Source organism: Palaemon carinicauda, chromosome 41, assembly GCF_036898095.1.
Source record: "Palaemon carinicauda isolate YSFRI2023 chromosome 41, ASM3689809v2, whole genome shotgun sequence".
Taxonomy (NCBI): Eukaryota; Metazoa; Arthropoda; class Malacostraca; order Decapoda; family Palaemonidae; genus Palaemon; species Palaemon carinicauda.
Window position 1 is genome coordinate 16,829,850 of NC_090765.1, and position 8,596 is coordinate 16,838,445.

Consider the following 8,596-nt stretch of genomic DNA (forward strand, 5'->3'; position numbering starts at 1 on the left):
AAGGCTAAAATAATGGCTAGTTCCCAAACACTTGGATAACTATGATCATGCCATATTCTAATAATAATGCTTAAAACGAATAACTTTGTTTTAAAATGTACTTGTTTAATCATTGCATATGGAATTCCATCAGGTCCAGGGGCTGTATCGTTACAAGTGGAAAGTGCTAAATCATATTCTCTTTCAGTAAAAGGAGAATTATATGACTCTTCCCTTCCTGTTGCAAAATTTAAAATTTTCTTTTCTTCAATGCTCCTATATTGGTGACCAGGAGCTGCTACACACTTGCAAGATACATTTGAAAAATGATCGGCCAGGGCATTGCTCACATCATTTGCTTTAGTTACATACTGACTGTTCACTTTCAACACTGGTGGTGGGTTTGGGGTAAATTTGCGGCAATCTTCTTTATTTTCCTCCATACAGAAGATAGTGGTGTTCTACGGTTAATGGAGGAGACAAAAGACACCCATGACTGGCGCCTAGCTTCTTTCATGGCACGATGGAACTGTGCTCTACATTTGTTGTATATAATTAAATTCTCATCAGTTCGGTGTCGATGTAATCGTGTTAAGAGATCTTCTTGTGGCTCTGTGCAGGGCAGTTAGTTCTGAAGACCACCAGGGGACTGGTCATCGTTTGAATAACCCTGTTGTTTTTGGGAATTGAATTGACTCCTGCTGCATGGAGACTTCCATTCAGTAAATCTATGGCATCACCAATATTTTCAATCTGTTCTGCATCCCCCTCAATTTCGCTTAGCTCGCGAAATCTATCTCAGTCCACCTTGTCAAGAATCCATCGTGGTGATCTCTGTATAGGTGGACCATTGTTGGTGTTTATAATGATTGGTGCATGATCACTAGTATGCCAATCATCTAATGTCCTCCAATCAAAATCAAGAAGGCAGTTAGAGCTGGCAATTGAAAGGTCAATGCATGACAAGGTACCTGTCTGAACATGAAAAGTGTGGCCTCTCCTGTATTAAGGAGTCCCACATCCTCATTTTCCACAATTGATGAGATAATATTGCCCTTTGTGTTTGCCAAATATCACCCCATAAAGGATGTCAACCATTCATATCTCCCAGTAAGATAAAAGGTTGAGGGAGTTGTTGAATGATCTCTACTAAATCATCATAGAAAATATTATCATTTGGAGGTATGTACAGAGAGCATATTGTATATTTTCTCCCTATATCAATTTGTACAACCACTGCCTGCAGGGATTTACGAATAGATAAGGGTATATGGGGAACATCTCAACGAACGTTTATGAGACTCCCCCATGGATCCCTGATTATTGATTATATGGTGTTCTATAGCTGACATACTCTCGAGGATTCAGGGTGTTAGCATCAAGCTTACTTTCCTGTAGACATAGAGTTATAGGGGAATGTTCATGAATTAGGAGCTTAAGCTCTTCATATTTGGCCCTTAAACCCTGACAATGCCATTGCAAAATGGAGGAAAGAACTATGGTTTATTTCTCGGAAGAACTTTTGGATGAAGTCTTCCGATTAGTAATTTTTGATTTAACACTACTTCCCGGTGGTTTAATTAGAGAATGTCTTGATAAATACGGTTTTGTGTTTATAATTTTCATTTTGTCCTTTTGATCTAATTGTTGAGGGGGATGGTGGATTGATTGATTAATTCATGAAATTTATGGCCCAAAGCCAAACGCCGGAGCCGCAAGGCCATTCAGCGCATATATATCTTTTAGAATGGATTATAAGTATATAAATAAAAGTAAAACAATTAAAATAAATCTATACAACAGGTTAAAATTTAAAATCACAATAAAACCAACAGGTTAAAATTTAAAATCACAATAAAACCAACAAGTTAAAATTTAAAATTGCAATAAAACTATAGATCTATAACTCATAAAAAATACCAATTTCTTTTAAAAACTGTACAACCTGCTCCACTGGAGCAGTTGCCTAAAATTTCCCAAAGGGACGTATTGATTAAATGATTTTTCCTACGTTGACATCTAAAAACAGTACAGGACACTAAAATATGTTCAACGGTTATATCTACTTGGCAAGCTGAGCAGTGAGGAGCCAGCCAATTCGCCCCACTTGCCATCATATACCTATGAGTATAACGTGTGTGCCCTATACGCAAACGTGTTAAAACAATGCTAGATCTTCTGTCCACCTGTAAATGCGACCATGGTCGGACAGAAGGCCTAATTGACTTTAACATTATTATTTAAATTAGATCAGTGGGCCTGCCTCACTTCTCGAGTGGGGAACATCAAAGGGTCATTGGTATTTCTATTTTTCCTAAAACCAAACTGTCTGTCTGATAAGATTCTTTGATTCCAAATACCACTAGTCGAATATTGACCATTCTCTCATAAATCTTGCCGATACAACTAGTAAGAGCAATTGGCCTATAATATTTTGAGAGGTACGAATCCTTTAATGGCTTTATAATAGGAACTATTATCGATATTTTCCAGGACTTAGGGGAAGTTCCTGAAGTCCAAAAACTATTTAAAATATCTAAAAGAAATTGTTAAAAACATACATTAATACAAGCAATAAAAAACATGGTAAAAGACATGAGAAGAATAAGATAATTTAAAATTATAAATAAATAGCACTTAAAACACTTTTCTGCTGAAAGCAGTTATCTAGGTTTACTTTCGGTTGAAGCTTTTCTATGTAAACTATTTCCAATAATCTTAGCTCAGTCTCAAATCGAGCTTTACATATAATACTAAAATCAAGATGATTAAAATTGGTGTTACATACTCCATGGCAATGATCTCTTATAGAGGAATGAGAAGGCTTACCTAGCGGTAGAAGGGTCCTTGAACTAATGCCTCATGTTCAAAGGTTCTGGTAGACAACAATTTTGTCGAACTACCCACATATTCCGAACTACACTTCGGACACATAAATTTATAAACCACCATAGAACATAGTTCGCTAGATAACGACTCCTTGGACTTGAGCAAATTGCCTATCTTAAAATTATTGAAAAATACCATTCTAATATTTATATTTTTAAAGTAGGTTTTCGTTATGTACTTAATTTTTCTTTCTATTATAGTATTGATTTTGTTCGATATGTAAGGAAATCGAAAATATATAATCTGGTCTTTTACTTCACAAATCTGGTTATCAACATTAATGATTTTGTTAAGAAAAATTTCTACTTTTTTTGTAAAATAAATTATCCTGGTAACCATTGTTTTTGAAGAATTCCTTTAAGAATGTAATTTCTTTATGAAAGTTCAAGTAATTTGCTGAAAGATTATATGCTCTATTAATGAGAGTATTAATACTGTTCATTTTATATCTTAAATTACTCTCACTTAAAAAATTTTAAACCAAGACCAGTAAAAAGAAATTGTTTTATACTTTTTGGTAGATTAAAAATCATGGAGTATAAAATATCATCTTCCCCAGGAGATAGGGAAGACAATGAAATTGCATTATCCAATTCTTCCATGGTAAAAGGAAGATTATAAGACACTAAATTTGTACTAACAGGAGGAACAACAGAAGTACTGTTTCTAATATCCCTGAATGCTGCAGGATAGTGTAGGCCACTAAATATTTTCGAAAAATACCTACTAAACTCTTCGGCTAACTTCTCCAGGATCAGATATAAAGAGACCATCAATTTTCAATATAGGCAAGGGAGATGGACAAAATTTCCCTTGCAACTTTCGGATTCTATTCCAGACTAATGAGAGAGGGGAATTATATTTCAATTCGCTTATGTATTTAATAAATTATTCTCTCCTTGCTTGCTTAAAAGTTTTCTTTTGATTAGCAAGAACTCTTCTGTATGTTATTTTATTGGCTAAACAAGGGTACCTACAATATCTCTTGTAGCAAGTTCTTGCTATCTTCCACATCAAAGCACAGGCATCATTCCACCAAGGAACTACAGGACGTTGAAGTTCACCTGATGTTTGAGGTATGGAGAGCATGGCCCCACACAACAATATGCTCACTAAATACTCGTATGCTTGTATTGAACTCTGGAATTAATTTTTCTTTCGAAAACTTTCAGTGTATTTGTTAAATAATCCCCAGTCAGCTTCCCCTACCTTCCATTTGGGTAAACATGGAGATGGTATATTTTTCTTATATATTTCAAGTGAATAGGCCAATGATCACTGCCATGATCATTTTGGTCTACTGTCCATTGGTAATCTGACCTCAAAGATGAAGAGCAAATAGTGAGGTCTATGGTTGAATCAGAACTGTGGTAAACATCATGTCTTGTAGGGGAACCATCGTTCATTAAAGTGATGTCATTCATGTCAAGCAGTTGTTCTGCTATCAAACCCCATCGATCACAACGTTGTTCTCCCCATAGGGTGTGCTTGGCATTGAAGTCCCCCATCTATATGAAGGGTTGAGGAAGTTGGTTTATTAAGAACTGCCAGTCATTTAATTCTAGCTGATGAGGATTACCATGTGCATCCTGAAGTCTGTTTTCTAATGTTGGATCACGGTAAAGTGAACAAATAGTGATCCATTTGTCAGTAAAGATTTGAATTGCACAAGCCTGCAACACAGAATTCAGGTGAACAACTCGGTGATTAAGAAACTTGCGAATTATTATGCCTGTGCCTCCCTGAGCACGAGCACCTTGAATTAAATCCACGGATGTTCCATTGCATGAGACATTATTTGGATTACTTAAGATTTTTTTTTCTAATTTGGGAATCTGAGACCTAGAGAGAGATGACTTGCCAGCCATACTTTGATCAGGATAGTGCAAACGATTTTTTTGATGCTGGGCCTTCAGTTGCCCTTTCAGTTTTATTTTTAGTTCTTCTATCCTGATAATGTGAAGGTGAGGGGGGACGAAGGGGCATCTTTTGCCTAACAGATTGTGCCTCCATTTCCTCACCGTCATTGGATCAATAAACTGTTAAGACAGGTAACGGTATAATTTGGTATGAAGAGTTCTCAATATCTGGCATCAAGAACTTATCTAGATCTTTAATCGATCCAGTCACAGATGTAGGGGCTATAAGAGCCTCACTAGAAGAAGGTTTGTGAGCCCCACCGGAGGGGGCAGAAGAAGCCCCACCAGAGGGGACAGGAGAAGCCCCACCAAAAGGGGCAGGAGGAGCCCCACCAAAAGGGGCAGGAAGAGCCCCACCAGAAGGGGCAGGAGTACCCCCACCAGAGGGGGGCGATGGAGATCCACAAGTGGCTGGAGGAGGAGCCCCACCACAAGGGGCCAGAGGAGTCCCACCAGAGGGTGCCGGTGGATCCCCACCAAGGGGGGCCAGAGGAGACACAACAAGGGGGTCCCGAGGAGCCCGACTAGAGAAGTCAACAGAACTCTTCACTGCATCTGTATAAGATTTTTTCTCTAATAGCTTCTTTGCAGGTCCAACACTGATGCGTTCATTAATAGATTTCAGCAATGCCTCTTGCTCTTTCTTCAATACAGGGCATTCTCTGTCACGGGCCCGATGGTCACCCTTGCAGTTCACACACACACCACAGGTGTTGAACTCCCTCCATGCTCAGGTTGGGCACATGATCCACAGATCTTATTTCTAGTACAAATACGAGAGGCGTGTCCAAAACCAAAACTACTAAAACACTGAAGCACTCCCTGTCTATATGGATGAACTCTAACAATTTCACTGTCAAAAACAATATCTGGAGGCAAATAAGAATTCACATAATTTAAAATAATCATTGATGAATGAGGCACTTTAAATACCTTCCAAATCACATCTGGACACATTTCCAAAATCTCACTCTCATCCAGCTCATATATATATCTTTATTAAAGATAACCCCTTTTGCATAGCTGAAAATGTAGTGAGGTTTTATTTTTTTTATTATTCCATCATGGTCAAGCCTAAGATTGAGAAGCATTACTGCTTGTCAGTCTGTTTTGGTATTCACCAGAAAACTGTTACGTCCAAAACGAGATATCTCTGGTCTGTTTACATTACCAATTTTTTGGTTTACTAACCTCGTCACCTTGAAGAGGTTGCCTCTCTCACTTTGTGTGGTAATAATTAACTACTTGGCTGGATTTGGTGATCTAGATATTTTAGTTATTTTAGGTTCTTCGGGTTCATTATGAGGTCTATAAACATCTAGATACCTAGGTACTTCTTCTTCCCTTGAAAGCTTAACATTCATAGTAACTGAATTAAATTCCTTGTATGCTCTCTGGGATTCTGTCACTTTATAAAAGATAATCCAGTTTTCAAAGAATTTATTATCATTGCCAAGTCTATTCCTGATTTCTTTTATCAATCCAAATTTTGAAAACTCCTTGTGAATATCATAAAAACTCCAGTCGAAAAACACTGGTTTTACTAACAGGATTACTGTTTATATAAGTTCCTCATATGGTTCCATAGTAACAATAGAACTCTTAGAATTATTTATTGCCAAAATCAGAGAGAAAACGGATTGGTCGTCAATGGGTTTTAGTGGGGTCGCCATAATGATGAGAAGACTCATTTCATCTGGATATTCCCCCCACCCACCAAGGGGCCACACTTAGAGGACGGGGTCATCCATCAAATTAGGGCCGCCCTAGGGGCAATAAATATCCAGATATACACCCCGCCCTCAGGACTTGAGAGGTCATGACGGCCGTCAACGTCAGACCCAGCACTGAGGGAAAGATTTGACATAAAACTTTCCCCTCGCTCCGGCACGTCAGGTACTCGAGTTCTTTTGAGATGGCATGCCGTCCATCCCACCAGCAGTACTCGAGTTCTTTTGAGATGGCATGCCGTCCATCCCACCAGCGCCAAATCCAAAGAGGCAGCCAAACCATAGTCAAACACAAGCCAAAGTCAACAACAAATTCAAAGAGTTGGAGATGGGGGGAAAAATTTAAAAATTTGATCCTTTTGATCTATTTGTTGAGGTGGATGGTGGACCTCAACTTGAATTTCCGATTCATTTCAATTGTCTTTTGGTTGATCAGAAACATCAACAGACAAAACATCATATTTATTTGATGTCACAACCCTAATATTTCTTATGGAAAGGGTGAGAGAGATGGAAGTCTCTCTCTTTTACTTTTAATAGTTTGTGAGCTACCAGGATTTTGTACCTTTCTCACTACAGGTACACCTGATAACTTAGTTTCAGGTGGAATCTCCATTAAATCAGGCAAGGATATGGCCTGGGAGAGGTTAGTACTATCCTTTGTTATGGGGGACAAAGGTTTGATAGTGGTGGGCAATGTCTTTTTGTTGTTACTCAATGATAAATCTTTAGGAGATATTCTTGTCTTGTTATGCAGCACTTCATCAGTAGATGGTGAATTCCTCTTTCAAGAACTACCTACAGTAGTAGGTGGGTGAGATGATTCTCGAGGAACTATTCTCCTGTTTTTAATATCTTTGCATAGGTATTAGATTAATTTAATAATCTCTTGGCATGCCCCACGCTTACATGTTCAATAATTGATTTATTGAGGGCAGCCTTTTCTAACTTATAAAACTGGTAGCTCCTATCATTAAATTTATGATTAGAGTTGCAGTTTAAGCACCTAGCCTCAAGTGTACATTCTCCATGGTAAAGATTGGAGCAAGTACTACAAATTTTATCATTTTTACAAACTTTGAAAGGATGCCAAAATCTGAAGCAATTAAAACATTGCAGTGGCTTCTGCTTAAAAGGTTGAACTCTAATCCTTTCATTTCCTATATCTATGTGGAAAGGTACATCAGCATCCTGGAAAGTAAGAACAACCACTGATGTTCCAGGTACTTTATGTACTTTCCACACTGATAGTGGACACATAGCCAATATCTCCTCTTCCGTAAATTCATATAGATCACTATTGAAAACCACTCCCCTTCCATAGCTAAAGTTTAGATGGAGTTTGATGTCGAATTTTGTATCATCATTTACTGTCTTCAAATTGTACAATATAACAGACTGTGTGTATGACTTGGCCTTTATCAAGTAACTTTTCTTACCAAATCGAGATATATCTCCAGGTGCAATCATTCCTACCTTCCTCTGAAGAAATTTGCAGATCTTGAAATAATTTTCCGTACTTCCCGTAGACTGAGCAAGAAGCCACATTGGTGGTCTTGGCTTTCTTTGGGATGGCATATCTACCTTTATATCTTTATCAATCCAGTCTGATGGTCTATAGACATCCAGATCTTTAGTTGCCCCATCACACAGAGCACCCTTAATACTCATATTACCTACTTTAATATTAACAATGTTACGGCTTGCGTTAAATGCTTCCTCATGACAATTAAATGATAACCAAGAATCCCAATTATCATCATGAAGTTTCATTTTAATTTCTTTTATTAATCCGTAGCACTCAAATATTTTATGTAGCTCATCAAAATTAGCTTCTAATGGGATTTGGGTAACATGCAGGACTTTCAATTTTCCTGATGCCCAAATTACCCTTTTTTCGAATGTTCAAAGAATAGCCCTTTTTAGTTAATAAGTCGTCAACAGAATTTTCTTTAAATGAATTGCCAGAGGTCGTCAACAGTGCCGAGGGCGAGTCAGCGTATCCAGCTGAGGTGGGGTTGTTGTCACAAGAATCCATTAGAATAAAGAAAAGAGAAGTGTGATATTTTGAATAGTTTG

General features: G+C 37.8%; 1 long non-coding RNA gene across 1 annotated transcript in view; it reads right to left on the minus strand.

The window, feature by feature from the left end:
* Window positions 1–8,596, minus strand: part of LOC137632259 (uncharacterized) — a 936,711-nt gene that overhangs the window by 787,835 nt on the left and 140,280 nt on the right. The gene's annotated exons all lie outside the window — the stretch shown is intronic.